This window comes from Ovis aries, chromosome 14 (assembly GCF_016772045.2).
Source record: "Ovis aries strain OAR_USU_Benz2616 breed Rambouillet chromosome 14, ARS-UI_Ramb_v3.0, whole genome shotgun sequence".
NCBI lineage: Eukaryota > Metazoa > Chordata > Mammalia > Artiodactyla > Bovidae > Ovis > Ovis aries.
Window position 1 is genome coordinate 5,799,696 of NC_056067.1, and position 16,460 is coordinate 5,816,155.

The 16,460-nt window shown below is 52.1% G+C and overlaps 1 long non-coding RNA gene across 1 annotated transcript; it reads left to right on the forward strand.

Annotated features, from left to right (window-relative positions):
- Positions 1–3,810: 3,810 nt before the first annotated feature.
- Positions 3,811–15,544, forward strand: LOC132657719 (uncharacterized). Its single transcript, XR_009596261.1, has 2 exons — positions 3,811–8,053; positions 12,350–15,544. It is a non-coding gene; the product is annotated as an uncharacterized LOC132657719 (long non-coding RNA).
- Positions 15,545–16,460: the final 916 nt, after the last annotated feature.

The following is a 16,460-nucleotide window of genomic DNA, read 5'->3' on the forward strand; positions in this document are numbered from 1 at the left end:
GAGTCTTGTCCCAGTGGGACAAGCAGAACCCCAGGGGACAGAGAGGGGTAGTTCTGGATTCTTCCAGGGCTGGGGGACTCTGACACCACAGGGTAGAGAGAGAAGAGTGCCTGACGCTCGGTGCTGGAGGACCTGAGTTGGAGCCATGGACCCACCATCCCATCTGCCACCTCCTCCATGAACTAAGTCCCATCTCCTTGTCATCTTGATGGTTAAAGGAGAAAGACACCCAGTAGGGGATGCAAATATGATTTGTCTTAATCCAAATTGAAGTTGTTTCTAGTTTCCAAGAGGAAGCAGTTGGAAAAATCACGCCCAAGATTTTCATTATCACCCCTGTGGTCGTCCACGCTGAACTCTGGAATGTGGTGGGGAGAGCCACATTTCAGTTCAGAGGAATCAAGCACCCTGCCTCCGTCAAAGTGGTGATGGGGAGCTGGGGACAGTGGTGTGGGGAGACGGGAATGGGAGTGGGCCCTCAGTCCTGAGCAGCCAGGCCTCTGTTCATATTCCCAAAGAGAGAGAGGTTCTGGATTGAAATGACATGGGTTTCAAAGAAGGACCCCAAGAAACTAGCTTCTTACTGTTGTTTTCCACAGCTCCTGTTTCGAGGGAATTCTCCACACCCTGCTTCCTTCTCCTGAAGCCACATCTCCCCACACATACACATTTATACACAAGCACACGCATACAGAACACACACACACACAGAGGCAGGCAGGCACACATACACCACTGCACGCACCTGCACATGGGTTTCCCTGGCCGCTCAGATGGTAAAGAATCTGCCTGCACTGCAGGAGACCTGGGTTGGGAAGATCCCCTGGAGGAGGGCATGGCAACCCACTCCAGTATTCTTGCCTGGAGAATCCCCATGGGCAGAGGAAACTGGCAGGCTACAGCCCGTGGGGTCGCAAAGAGTCGGACACGACTGAGCGATTTTTCAGCTTCAACATGCACTCACCTACATACTCACACGCGTGTACACAGACATACGCACGCAAACATACATGCCTGGCCACTGTACTCACCAACGCTGGAATCCACAGTTACACACCACACACTCACCCATGCACACTAGCTCACATACCTTCACACACACGTGCACACTCAGCCAATGCCACACTCACGGTGTGTCTCCAGGACCCCATTCTCCGCGCAGGCTCCCCATTTCACCTGAACAGGAGGAAATCCTCAGACCACACCCTCATCTATCCAGATGCCTGACGCAGCCCGACCGCTTGCCTGGTTTCACCGAAGCCAACGCCACTGGCCTTTCTGGGAGTACAGCTTTCACTCTCTCTTCGGCCGTGGAATCTTCGTAACTGCGTATTAAGGGCACCCGAGGCTTGTCCCCTGCCCCCAGCCCTCAGCCCTGGGCCTCACATTTCTGCAGCCCGGGGCCACATCCCCCACGGCATCACCCCTCCACGTCTCTGGGTCTGTGCCTCTTTGTTGTCCACCTGGTAAGCTACGTCTCATTCCTGCACCACTGACTGGACAATCGTTCCCTGAGTGCCTCCCACGTGCCAGATGCTGAGCTGGGTGTAGGCGTGCGGCAGGGGACGCGGGGAGCACTGACGCACAACTACCCCTGTCCTGAGACTCACATCTCTTTGTGGCTTAGCTTCAAACATCGCTTCTTCGCTGAAGTCCCCCATGATGGCTTCTATCCCTGCCCAAGTAAAGGTGGTCACCTCTTCCTAAGGATTCTTGTTATCTCCACGACTGCAAACCAGCTCATGCTTTTCACCCCTGACCCCGGTGCTTCTCCAGTGTTCCCTGCATGTCAAAGGCAGCTCTACCAGCCAAGTGCACAAGGTGACCCCTGGGGGACACTCTTGATCCCTCCCTCCCCCTCCTTTATCACCTCCAATCACCACCAGCCCTAAGCGTGTCACCTCCTAAGCTTCTATCATACTCACCCTTCTCTCCGCCTCCATCACCGTCGTCCTAGTCTGAGCCGCCATCATCTCCTGCCTGGACTGTTGCAGTAGGCTTTCATCATCCACCCTGGTCTTCTGTAGCCCAAGCTTCTCAGAGCAGCCAGGGCAATTTTTTGAATTTTTAATGTGATATTTAAAATAAATAAAACTATGAATGTGACAGGTTGGTCTACCTGCCCTTAATTACTTCTCCTGCCCCCGCTTCTGCCATCCACACTCCTGGTTTCCCACGGCTCCGATGTCAAATGCCAAGACTGCTTTCTGCCTCGGCCTTGACCCACCCTGCGTGCCCTCTCCCTCCTTGCAGAGTCTTTGCGCATGCTGTTCCCTCTGCTTGAAACACACCCTTTCCCCTGTGGGTTTCTATCCCTTTCTCAGTTTCTAACCCTTCTCAGTTTAATGATTTCCTTGCAGGGAAGCCGTCCTGAACCTCGGGACTTCATCATCCCGCCCTCATAAAAGTCCTGACTGCAGGACTCCTCTCCAAGGCCACATCCCCGTGTCCCTGGGCTCTGGGCACCCCAGCATCTCCGGGTCCCTTTCTCCACTGACTTAAAAATAGATTTAAGATTGGTGTCCAGGTAAATGTCATCCAGACTGGGTTCACGATTACAGACTCATCACGCTCATGTTTCTCCTTGCTTTTAAAAGAAGCTAAAATCACAGCATTTTCATGGGGACTTCCCTGATGGGTCAGTGGTCAGGAATCTGCCTGCCTTTGTGGGGGTCACAGGCTGAACCCCGACTCAACACAACTAGAGAAAGGCGGCACACAGCACCCAAGACCCAGCCCAGCCAAAAAATAAAAAAAAAATTTTTTTAATAGTTGAAACAGAAACAAAAACAACACCAAAAACATTTCCGTGGGCCTCTGCAAGCCTCACGGGCATGGGCCCCTCCGGTCTCTGATAGACACGTCAGCCCTACCGGTCGCCCTTCATGGCGCTTGACATAGGTGAGCGTTTACGGTGAGGGGCACGGTCTTCCTAATGGACAGCAGTCTCTGTCTCTGAGCTCCAAGAGGATGGGGGCCACATCTGTCATCTGCACTGACTCCCCAGCAGCGAGGGGTCCACAGGTGTGAACTCAGGAAGTACCTGCTAAATGGGTGAAGGATGGGCTGGTCCCCTCTCCCAGACGCTGAGCCGTGAGCAGGCAGGGGAACGGTCTCTCCTCTTGGGTCTGACAAGTGCCCCCTGCAGGGGGATGGAGGCCTCTCCCCTCCCTGAGGAGCTCTGCTGGCTGCGGCGGGGTCAGCACCCCAGCTGCTCCACAGCCAGCATGCTCTGGGTTAGGGCTTCTGAGCAGGACACGTGGTCTGAGGACAGGAAAACCAGCCCTGCTCCTGGACGCCACACACAGGGATTCAAATGGCCAATTTGTAGGCAGTGTCACCTCTGCACCAACGACACCTCTTGGATGTGTGGCAGGAACCCCCAGGCACAGGAATTCCAGCGCACGGCCCCCACCCACGGGGAAAGCCACAGGACCCAGGCCCAGGAGCCCTGTCCACCTGCAGCTTAACTGCCTGCCTTTCCACCCGCCATGCGATGCCTTTCCTCTGGCCTTCTGGAGAAGGAGCCTGCCCGCCTGCTTGAACCCCAGGTGCTCAGGGTGGTGGTGGGGATGCTTTTGGGGTGGCCTCCCTCCTGGCAGGCTGCAGGGGGACATTTGTCAGAATCGGCCCCTGTTCCCACAGGCTGGGGTGCCAGGCTCATCGGTTGGAGCTTCAAGTGTCTTCAAGGTCAAGCTTCAAGAACATGAGAGGAGCTTGACCCTCGACCCCTCCTGCTCACTGCTTCCAAGCTGGGATTATTTTTAATTTTGATGACGTTCATTGGGGAGAAGGCGGCCCAACAGAGCCACATGATCCCATGCCACACCGAGGCTCCTGGCTGGGGCCTGGGCATCTCAGGAGGCAGCCCACAGAGAGGGGCATTGGAGTCACATGAACCCCATCTTGAGCAGCGTGTAAAACCTGGATGGCTCACTTAACCTTTTGGCAAAACTGAAAGGAGACAATGTGGATGGAGGGTGTGTGCAAGCCTGGCACACAGCAGCAGTAAACGCTACTCAACTTTCAGGGGGTGGCTCTGCCATGAAACGAGAGTGCCTCTCCAGTGAGAAAACCCAGGTCAGCTCCTCAAGTCTCAGAGTTTTGCTCTGGAACCCAATTCCAGGGGGTTCTAAGATCTAGGAAGCCCAGGAAGCAGTCACCGGCCTGGCTGTTGCCAGGACCACTCAGAAGCTGCTCTGCAGCAAGGCGGGGTGGATTTTCTCGGCAGGACTGGTTACTGCCCATGAGCACCAGGACAGCCCACCTCCAGCTGCTGAAGGCTTTGATAACACGCCCTTGGCAAGCGAAGCCTGAATAAAGCAGAATTGAGGCACGATGCGGACAGTGCTTTGGGGCCCACACGGGGCCCCAGAAGCCAAAAGGGAGAGGGAGCCAGGCACGTTCAGAGTCTGGAACTAGGAACAAGCCCCCGGTTCCCCATCCTTCTCCCACCATACCTCGTCCTGCACACACATCATTCCACCCACACGCTGCCCCCACTGCCCTAGAAACAGTCAGGAGACCGTGTGCAGTGTCTTTCCTAAACCAGGTCATCTTGCTGCCCTACACCCCAAAGGGTGCACTGATGAATCTCTGCGTGAGAGCGCAGGAAGTGATGGTGGTATCAGCCCGAGTAGCTGGCAGACAGAGGGGTTTGCTACTAGTGACTTAACAGGAAGTTCTGAGGCCCACCAAGAAGTGTCCTTGATACGACGCCAGTACTTTGAGGTCATCCTTGGCTGAAGAATCTTACAGAAGAGAGAACAGTCTGGTTCACCACCCTCTAACTTCATCAGACCCTCCACTCGACTACCAGGGGCTCAAGCGTCCTGAGCTCACAGGAGGGGAGATCCAGGGAGACAAAAGCAGCCCCAGTGCTTGGCCTTAGGATGCATCCAGCCCAGGGGGAGGTGGGATTCAGACAGCAACTGAGAACACCACCGAGACCAACCCTGAGCGGTCCCGGGGCGAGAGCCCCAGAGCCAGGCCACACCAGCACCCCTGGTGTCCAGTGAGACCCCCAGGAATGGCTCCACAAACAGGCGCTGGATGCTGGCGGGCCTAACAATGGTCCACCCTGGGGACAGCTGAGGGTAGGACCGTGGCCTGGGGAAGCCCGGACGCTGGGCTGCCACTGACGGGGGCGGGAGCGGGAGTGTTGCTCCAAGTGGGAGCGGAAGGGAGAAGATGGCGCAGCACGTGGAAGGGGGCGGGGGGCCTCTGAGTTCGCACGAGGATCTTCTGACTCCTGACTCCCCAGACGGCTGCCTGGGATGGGGAGAGCCACACCTGAAGACCGGTCTGGTGTCTCTTCTGCCTCTGTCGGCACCCTGGCCCCTTGCTGGCGATGAGCTCCAATAAGGGTGGTCCACGTATTTAGACTGCTCATCCCATCCTTTGGAACGTCTTTGCATCTTTCACGTGTCAACGTCCCTCCGTCAACTTTCCTGGGAATTCCACCTAACCGTGACTCCCAAATGTCCCCGGATGGTGCCCTTCTGGGATCAGATGGGACATGGAAGTGGTGAAAAGCATGGGCTCCGGAGGAAGACGATTACGAGATCAAACCTTGGCCTCAGCACTGGTGAGGCCTGGGGCCTCATACGAATGACTTCCCTGAGTCTATTTTCTCCTCCGCAAAAAGGGGGCGGGGAGCGGCTGACACCCCCTGCTGGGACTTCCTGAGGCAGGAGATGAGATCATGGTGGACACCCACAGCCTCTGGGGAAATGATCTACTTTTATTTTTTTTCCTCTGAAAAAGCAATGAACTGATTTGACCAGATTCTTTGTCTTTTGTAGCCAGGAACTTGGGGGCCGAGCTGACCCACCATCATGATCAAAGCAGGGCACGTTTGGCCTTTTTTGCTTGTTCTGTGGGTGCTGCAGGTATTTCTATCAAATCACAGAAAAGGGGCAAAGCGGCTTTAAGGAAGCATGGGTGGAGGAGGGTTTGGACTACCCCAGAGAGGCAATCGTAGCCAACCCAGCATGGTGGGGTCTGGATCGTCCACCTGCCCTCTAACCAGACGGCTCAGGCTGGGAACTGACTGTGCAAATCTCTTTCCGTGTCCACGTTCAGTGACTTCACAGGGTGAGCTTGAAATTAGCCATGCTGGGAGCATTTACACCGCAGAAATTGGCCAAAGCTCCTCACGAGGGCCCCTGCACCCACCGAGACCTTGTGGGGAAACACCGTCCAGCCCAGCCCACCCCTGCCATCAACAGTCGGAAAACAGAGGCCCAGATCGCGCGCTCCACCTTCAAAACCTTTTGTGTTCTTAAAGAGAAAGAAATCAGTGGTGCTCATGATCAGTCAGACTCTAGAGCAGCTTTTGTCTCCTGTGATTACAAAGAAAGAGCTTTCTGGCCAAATTTGCACCAAGGACCTGCGTCTCGGTCGTCTGTTCATTTGAGAAGCACATGATGCCTTCCCTGGGAGTCACTTAACCTTAAATCGCCAGCATCCTGGGAGTGTACTTGGAACCAACCCCTCCTCGGGGTGTACCCAGGATGGAGGCGGGATGTGCCCGTGACCGGGAACAGGGGAGCGTCTCTGAAGCCAGGAGCCCGGGCTGGAGTCTCTCCATAATTTACCATTTCCTTGTAGGGACTGGAGGCGTCCAGGCATGGTGTTGAAGTTTGATTAGTAATAAGAACATAGCAGCTTAACCTCTAACATTTAGCACTCTCCCCTGATCGAATTACTGATCTCTATCTGGGCTAGCTTCGCTAGTGGCTGCCTGGGAACATTACACCTCTCTAAAAGCCGTCTGTCTCTGTCACCACCTTTGCACAATGGAGCCCACAGCTATTTTTAAAGGACTGTGTCACCTTTCAAGAGAAATTGTGTCAGCTCGGAAGATTGACTTTTTATTTAATGAATTTTTTTTTTAATCCCTCATGAGTAGACATTATTTAGACTCTTAATTTCAGGGAGACTGCGGAAGAAGCGAGCAAAAGAAAATCATCGCCAAACGTCTGTGTTGTCTGTGGACAGGGAAGGAAAGATATGGAAGGGACATTTGTCCTTGAACTATGGGGTGGCAAGTGTTTGCTAGGATTGAACCAAATAATCGCTGTTTTGTTTCGTCCTGTCCAAAATTCTTCAAGATAAGGCAGCGCAGTCCAATGGAAACAGCGGACCCTGGAATAACATCCCCTGGGTTTGTAATCCTGGCTGGACTTGGAGATGACTTTCTAGCTGTGACCCTATGCTTCAGTTTTCTCATCTTCGAGATGGTGATGTTAACAGTGCTTAAAGTCATTGTCAAGTGACTGAGGGAATTCAGTGAGTCAGTCCACACTGAGTATTTAGCTGAGTGCCTTGATTACAGTGAGCGGCCCATACGTTTTGGGCTTGTTTCGGAGGGGAGGGTCTACTGACTACTTTTTAGGCTTTTTTTTTTTTTTTTACTAAAACTGTTGCTCCTGTGAATTCTCACAGAAACCTGGCCACGTGAGGGTTTTCACTTTCCAGAGGGAGATAACTGTGCTGGACTCAATGTATTTTTTATTTTTTTGTTAGGAGGGTTAAATTAAGATCCTTCAAGTGTCTGGCTTGGCACCCAGCACGTGGGAAGTCCTTAGCACACGATAGCTATTTATGAGTCATCCGTAAGAGATAGTCTTATCATGGAGAAATCGGGATTTAGAAAAGTTTTGGGTGAACTCTGTACATATAAGACAGCTTGGCTGGGTGGAAACACAGTGTTCCCGGAAGACTTGCCAAAGGCAGATGAGATGGTCAAGTCAGATGCAGTGAGTAAGACTAGAAACACTGCTGATAAGGTTCTGGACCGTGTGTCCTGAAGTTCTCCTCCTTCAAGAAACAGTGAAACCATCATTCAAAAAGACCCATGCACCCCTGTGTTTATAGCAGCTCTGTTCACAACAGCCAAGAGTCGGAAACAGCCTAAACGCCCATCGACAGATGCGTAGATACAGAAGATGTGGTGTGTGTAAACAAAGAAATACCACTCAGCCATAAAAAAGAACAGACGAATGCTACCTGCAGAACACGGATGGACCGAGGGATTATTATAAGTGAAGTAAGTCAGACAGAGAGAGGCAAATGCTATAGGGTATCACTTACATGAATCTAAATATGATACACATGAGCCTGCCTACGAAACAGTACGGGCTTGAGGTTGCTGTGGGAGACAGGTCTCGGGGAGAGATGGAGTGAGAGGTTGGGGTTAACAGATGTAAGCTTTTATATAGAGAGTAGATCAACAACAAGGTCCTCCTCTATAGCACAGGGAGCTATGTTTAACCCTTCTTTTCCATAAGGGTTTAAACCTTTATTGGGTTTAAAGAATACTGAAAAAAAAAAAGAAAAGAAATGTATACTTATGTATAACTGATTCACTTTGTAGCATCACAGTAACTAATATAACACTATAAATCAACTATACTTCAGTAAAGAAAAAAAATAGCTTAAAGAAAGAGACAGTGAAACTGCAAGTTCCAGGTGATACAGTATGGGGTGTGGTATCCTCCAAGGACCACGCAGGTCTCCATCACAGCCTTGCTCTTACAAAAGAGGTCAGTGAAATGGCGTTTTGCCTGTGAATGCTTTACGTGAAAGCACAGGACTTCTTATATACTCATGTATCAGCTTTTATGACTGCCAGCTTCAACCGTTGCGTGCGAGAATACCCAACAACGAATCCTGTTAAGCTGTGCAGGGGGACCTTGCCTTCTTGCAAACCCATTCCATCTTCAAGAACTGCCCCCATATCTTCCATTACTCCCCAGTTTGGGTCCCTCAAAGGGAGGGGAACGTGCAGGGCAGAAGAGGAGCCACGTTGAGCTTATCTGAGTCCCTATTAACTTAAAAGTCACTTAGGAAGTTCCCGACTCCAGAGAAGACATTAGGGAAGCCAAGATCAACAATAGGGCATGAAAGGGGGGGCCTGCCCTCCAGGATGCCTCAGTTCAACAAGGAGATGCATGGCAATAATTATAATACAGTGAGATTGGTACGGAATGGAGGTTTGAACAGAGGATTGAATGCAGGTCTGGTGACGTCTGTGGGAGCACGGAGGAAGGGTTCACTCTGCCTGGAGAGGTGGGGGTGAGACTTCAAAACCGACAGGAGGTTTGAGATGGGCTGGCCAGGGTGATGAGGAGCTCACTAGATGGAAAGGCCTCTGAACTGGGGAACAGAAAGGCTGGAAGCCGAGTGTAAGGTAGCGGGGGATGGCCGCTGTCCAGTCTGGCCCCCTGGACCACCTCTCCTGCTGACAGCTGGACTTCCAGGGCCTGTCATGGGATCCAGGACGCAGAGCACCTCAGCAAAGACGTATTAAAGGGGAACCTAGTTGAGTGGGCTCCTCCTGACACCTCAGCAAAGACCTATTAAAGGGGAACCTAATTGAGTGGGCTCCTCCTGACACCTCAGCAAAGACCTATTAAAGGGAAAAACCTAGTTGAGTGGGCTCTTCCTGACACTTTGAGGTCAGGAGTCCTGGCTCTCCTTTTAGAAATGCTACGGGCTTTGAGTCTACTACAGTTTTTTTTTTTTTAATTGGTGTGGGGAGGGTGACAATCACAGCTGGGCTCACTCGTTTGTCTGTGGGTTGTTTGGGAGTTGGCTGATGGAGGTGCCAAGTGTCTCTATTTCCCCATCTTCACAAAGGCACCATCCTAACCCAGGGACCAGTTATCTTACAGGGGAGAGGTTTCTTACAACCATGCCACTTTGGATGAAGTTCACGTCCCTTTAAAGTTACTCAGTGGCCACTGTTTCCAAGCAAGATTGTTTCTAAACCCATGTGTTTTAGGACAACGCGTGGACTGGGTTAAGGACTGGTTAGTCTGTGCAGACTTGACCTGCTGGGAACAAATGACTCTTTCGATAACTGCGATTTGACCTGTTCTAGCCAAGTCAATTTTTTTTTTTATGATGTACATACTTCCACCAACAAATGATTAATTCTGAGATCTCCTTTCACCCTGGTTTCTCTGTAAATCGACTGAAGGTGCTATTATGTTTTCCTTTAGGGAAAATAAACGTGTGTTTACTGTTGCCGAGAACACCCTTGGTTTACCAGCTGTCGCTCTCCTGGCGGCAAGCTTTTCCAGAGCCTGGGAATAGTGTCAGGACATTAGTAACCGCCAGGAAGGTGGACTTAATTCAGCTGGAAAAGAGTCCGCCTTTAAAAAATAACTGCATGGCACCAAATGTCTTTCAGAAACTTAGGTGGAAATTGGGAGTTGAGAGCATAGGCAGGGTAAGGCCAGATTGCATATGTTCAGATCTCAAGTTGAGCTTTTACTCGGCTTTTGTGACCTTGGGTAAGTCTCAGAAACTTTCTAAGTCCTAGTTCCTGTAGCAGTGAAAGTGGATAGTTAATAATAATATTAATGTGAAATTAACACATTTAGAGTTTTCCTGAACTTTTAGACATGCGGTGAGATTGTCCCTTCCTGTGCCCTAAAGTTAGGTGCAACCACAGGACTTACTTTGATAGAAGCCCAGATGAACTATAAGCCTAGAAGAAGTCTACATGCCGGGGTGAGCTCTGAGATACAGATGGTATAATTTCGGCAATTTCACAGGGGTGAAACGCTTTTACGTTTGCACTTTAAAATGGGATTACATGGTGTGAAGGCAAACTTAAAAATCATGCTAATAATTTCAAAGGAAAGAAGGGCGGGAGGGAGAGACAGAGGAAGGAAGGAAGGAGGGACGGAGGGGGAAGGGAGAAGGACAAAGTGTTTAAAACGGAACAGGCAGCTTTGCGGGAGCGCGTATCCTCAGAAACGCTGCCGCCGCCACCACCCCCTGTCACAGCCAGAGTTGCCACCGGCTCTGAGACACCTTGAGGACTCAAGGGCTGTCCCACTGTCCAGAGGCAGGAGCTCGGTGGGAGGTAAGGACCTCAGCGACGGCCCCTCTTCGAGGCCCTGCCTCTGTGAACACTGTGAATCCAGAGGTCATCTTTCTGATCGGCCAAGCGGTGTTGAGCCCGACCTCCAGGGAGGCTGGGGGGACTCAGGCAGAGACAGCAGCGCTGCCCGATGGAATTCCCACTGTGACGGAAAGGCTGTGCAACTCTGCTGTCCACGAAGGCGGCTGCACGTGGCTCCTGCGCCCTTGAAGAGGGGCCGGGGCGACCAGGAACTGGACTTTGGCTTCATTTAATTCTGGTGAATTTAAATTCACGTGGAAATAGCCACCTGGGCCCGATGGTGGCCATCTGGGACAGCACAGACCTAGCGAACACAAAAGCCGAGTAGATTGTGGGCATTCCAGAACCCAGTGCACTGTCCTTCCTCCACACACTCATGGGCTCTCACGGGCCCTGCGACAAGCACAGGGCTTTCGGAAAAGGATGAAATCTGACCAGACACTAGCCCAGGCCAAACTGTGACACTATGAGTGATCACGCCCTCCATCTGTCTGATGACCGGCAAGTGCAGAAAGAGCCTGGCTACACGCAGGCCTGATCTGAGGCTGGGGGCTTCCTGACTGCAGACTGCTCCCTGCTCTAGGACCACAGAGGGAGGGGAGCTTTGGCTCCACGGCGGAGCATGGTAATTGTTTGGGCTGGGAACCATCTGGAGGGCTGGGCCGGTTTCTATCTCGTCTGGGAGCTGACTTGATCATTTTACCGAAGCTCATTTTACAAGTTCCTGAACAAACCCAGCTCTCGAGGCTCCAGGTTTTGTCTGCTTAAAAGCATCCATAAGAGAAGAGAATAGCACGCGTTAGAAGCAGAGACTGTGATGGTATCTAATTTTGAACAACCGAGACAAGGTCTCCAGGCCTTTCCCAGAGCTTGTGCAGTTTTTTAGGAGCTCACATGTCTAGGACAGTGCATTTTACAGAGTGATCCATCTGAAAGCAGTGGTTTTTAGCACATGACTGTGAAGAAAGCCATCTTGGTGCATTATCCCCAGGGAAACACAGAGGCATGGTTACTGGAGACATGAGGCTGCTTCTCAGAGTAGACACTAAAGGCCTCTTCAAAATGGCCTTGAGGCACCCACCAGTATGGTCCGGGCTACCCTCTGCTTCAGCTCCTCTCCTTCCCTTTGCTCACTCTGGTCACGAGGGCTAGCTTATGCTTCTGACGCGTACCACTCAGGCTCCTACCTCAGGGCCTTTGCACATACTCTCGTCTCTCAAGTCCACTTGTTTGACGCCTTACATCTTTAGCCTCTGCTTTCACAACAGCTTCCCAGGTCCCAAAGAACAAGCCCCCTTTGGCCTTCTCTCCCAGTTTAAAATAGGAACCGCTCACCTCTCACTTCCTACCCCATACCCTGCTCACATGTCTGCATTGGACGTCTCACTTTTTGGGGGGGACTTATTTACTCTCTGTCTCCCTTGCCAGAAAAGTGCATCGACAAAGACTGGCATTTACCTTGTTCTCTGGTTTGGCATCAGCACCCACAACAAGGCCGGGCGCACAGTAGGAGCTCAAGACATGCTTGTGAAATTCACGAATTCTCTCACACTGAAGCCTCATTATCAATTCTTCACAGCTTTGCTAATGAGGCCACTCGAGCTGTGAGCAGGTGATGGATTAAAGCTTCAAGGCTAAGAAAGAGGAGGACTTCACGGATGATATCCTCCGACAGGTAATTTTGGAGCATTGGCTCACTATTGGCTGCTGTGCTACGGAAATGAACAAGACTCATGAGCTCCCCGTCTGCGTGGAACTAAGGTTCTAGTGACGCCAGTGATGCTCAGGAGTCAAGTTCAAGGCTGCCTCATCCCCAAGGCCAGTCTGATCGCGTCCCGGAGGACTAGTTCTCAATCTTCCTGAAGACGGGGGGATGCTCTGAAAGCACCAAGGCTGAAAATAGGGAGGAGGCCCACTTCCAGGATGTTTAGCTCATTGGTGTGTCTGAGAGCATTTTCCTTCTTTTCCCTGCGGTGGCCTGTGGCCTCAGGGCGGCGGACACCCGAAACTTTGAGAGCCTGTGTAGATGCAGGTGACTTTGGAGACACTGTCGCCCAGCCTCTCACTGACATTTGGACAAGCAGTCATTCCGAATGCAGCCTCAAACCTAAGCCCAGGGGGCAAGCTGACGGACCTTAGCCGCCACAGACGCACCCATCCTCCAGGATGGATTTGAGGCTGGGCACGCAGGGGCACCCAGCTAATCTCAAATCATGAGAGCGCTGGACGCCAGCGGGTTGCTGTGACCTGCGCCCCAGCTGGAGTGAAGCAATAACTTGAAAGGGAAGTGAAATCCAGCAAATGCCGGGCCTCTGGATCTTCAGAGATGGTCTCCTCCACTGGCAAGCTCTCCCGACCTCTCAAAGCTGTTCTCTCATTGGAACTCCTTGGAAAGGGCACGGGGGTGACTCAGCTGAGGACCTGAAATAAAATGCTGCTAACAGGAGCCTGACTCACACGCACGACTAGTTGCTGGCTCAACCCAAGGAGACTGGGAAGTCTCTCTCCTCCCAGTTTCCTCCCCTGGGGGGATTGCCCAGCAAAAGCATACTCAGCAGGTTTCTCCATGGAAAGAGGAGTGGTTCTGAGACTGATGCTCAGGGCTGGGAGCAGGTGAAGAAAGTGATGTTGGAAGCGGGTCGGTTAGGAGTCCTGCATCTTTGGATTGAGATTGGAGGTAATCCGCTAATCGTCGCGGTGGGCAAGGGGGGATGGGTAGTGAGCTGAGACCAGCACCCTACCAGCACCCCAATTCTGGGGCATTCAGGATGTGGGATGGCCCACCGGAAATGACACTTCTGGAAACCCAGAGGTCCCACTTGGGTCTCGTCCTGCCCCCAGTGAAGCTCGCTCAGTGGCAGCCAAACTGTCCTTGCGCCCCGGCCAGGGTTCACACCTGGCCTCGCTAGAGACAGGGGGATCTTTAGAGAGCAAGATGCGAGCAGGGCCAGTCCCACCTGTGTCACGGGAAGGCAGGGGCACCTCTCCAGGCTCCTAGCGTACCGGGGAGGGGGCATCTTATCAGTCTCACGTTCATCCAGCAGTGAGTTCCGCGTTCTGGTTTTGGTTTTTCCAAAGTATATATCCGATCCAAACTACTTTCCTACTGTTACTCCTATCTCACCTGGACAACAGAAATCGGCTCCAGAATCCACCTTGCCGACTCCATGCCTGCTCTCTCTCTTTCCCATGATTCAGTCTCTACGCAGTGGCCGCAGCTATCTCTCCATGGTGCAGTCCCTAAATCACGGCTCCCTGACACCCCTTCGATGACTCATCTGTTCTGGGTACCCACTGTACACCAGGTACCTCCAAATGCAGTGGCTGAAAACAACCGCAATTTTATCCTAGCTCTCAATGCCAGACAGGGCTTGGCTGGATGGGTTTTCGGCTTTATACCGTGTTGAGTCAGGTCACTTGAGGGTATGCAGCTGGTGGGTGGCCTGGCTCGGACTTTTCAGAAGGACGTCACTCACGTGTTTTGGTGCTTTGGTGGGGCTGGCTAGAGGGGTTCAGAGGGGGCTGTTGACTGGAGTGTCCCTCTGTCACCACCCCACGCACCAAGTCTTAGGGTCACTGGCTTCTTACACAGTGGCTTAGGACTCCCAGTGAGAGTCAGAGTGCTAGTCACTTAGCCGTGTCTGACTTTTTGTGACCCCATGGACTATAGCCTGCCAGGCTCCCTGGAGTCCATGGGATTCTCCAGGCAAGAATACTAGAGGGGGTTGTCATTCTCTTCTCCAGGGGATCTTCCTGACCCAGAGACTGAACCCGGGTCTCCTGCATTGCAGGCGGATTCTTTACCGTCTGAGCCACCAGGGAAACCCTAGGACTCCAAAAGAGGGTTTGAAAACAAGAAGTAGAAAGTGCCCCTCCCTGAGGCCAGGGAGTAGGAGCTGGCATAGCATCGCCTCCGCCATACTGCCTTGGCCACAGGAGGGAGGGGGCCTCCTGGGCTCGCAGGAAGGGGATGAAGATGCCAGCTCTGGGGGTAGGAGTGTCCAGGCACGTGCAGCCATCTTTAACCGGCCACACACCCACAATCAGAGAGATGCCCGCTTTCCTGGCTGACCAACCAGGACCTGATGAGCCGGCCCTTGACTGCCTCATGCCATGTGCTTCCTCCCACTTCACCCTCCGGCCGCATGGGACTCCTGCCTGGTCCACAAACACATCAGCTCTTCCTTCTTACCTCAAAACCTCACTCGTCTGGAATGCCCTTCCTCAAACGCTCCCCACACAGGCTCCTCCTTACTCGTGAGGTCTCAGCTCACGTGTCCTCTCTAGACGGAGCCCCTGAGCTCAGCCCCCCGCATGGAAGGCATCCAGACCAGAATGTTCTAGTCGCCAGACAGCTTCCCTTTAGAGATGGAAAGAAAGGATGAGTACGTGGCTCCAGGCGGGCAGAAGAGATCTGGGACAAAAGTGAGTTTCCATTCTGCCTACTGGTAGGTTTTTTACCACCCCCTGCCCTAAAAAATATCCCCTTCACTTTTTTCACCTGCTAAACATGGATAAGCAACATTTACCTCCAAGAGCTGTCATAAGAAAAAAGAATGAGATTGCCACGTGTGAGCATTGCATGGAGTCCACAGACATAATCAAGTTGCAATAAATATTTGTTGAAAGAGAGAGAACAGTTGTTTTTATTTTCTTTCTTTTTTTTTTTTTTCCAAGTACAAGGCCAGTTGCAGGCTATAATTTCCTTGTTACTAGACATTCTGGTTTAGCCTCAGGGTTCCAGATTTTCTTTTTTTTCCCCCCCGCTTAATTTCAGAGTAGTCATCTCTGCTTACCCAGGTCAGAAAATCCACCGCATGCCATCCTTGTGGGGAGGGTGAGGTGTGTAGGGGGGTGACTGGCTCAGAGTAAACAAGCTGAGGAACTGTGGGAGAAAACACATAACTGGCAAGAAAGATTTTTTTTTTTAATAATAGATGTTTAAAAATGAATCCAAACAAGAGAAACAGGCCCACAGCACAGGGATAAGTGTAACGTCTATCATGAACTGTGATATATATCTGCTCTGAGACCAGCTCGACGAAAGGCCAAATTTTCTTAAAAGCATGTTAAAATATTAATAGACAGCTGAAACAGTTCTCCTGCAAGCACTGCCAGCCTTCGGAAAGATTACATCAGACTGGGGAGAACGAGGGGAGACGCTGTTATGTCTTAGCGGCGGCGACCTACGGGGGCAACCTTACCATCCACTCCGTCGGGGCCGGCTGCAGTGTGGCAGGCAACCCCCCGCCAGGCTCCTGTTCATGTGAGTCAGAATTACTGAGAATTCTCACATTCTACCTCAGGAGGCGTGATTCATTGCCCCAACCCCTGGCATGCCAACGCCCCCGCCCCAAGGCTCCTTTGGTTTAGCTCCGACTCTCCCTCTGGCCTCTTATCCCACCAGGCTCCCCTTCCCAGCCCCATGGGTGGCTTTTCAGAGCCTCATACTTATCTGGGTCTCTCCTGGTGCAGAACCTCTGGTCCTCTCTTAGCTCCTTCTAGAACATTCTTCTCCCCACTCTTAACTCTTTTAGTC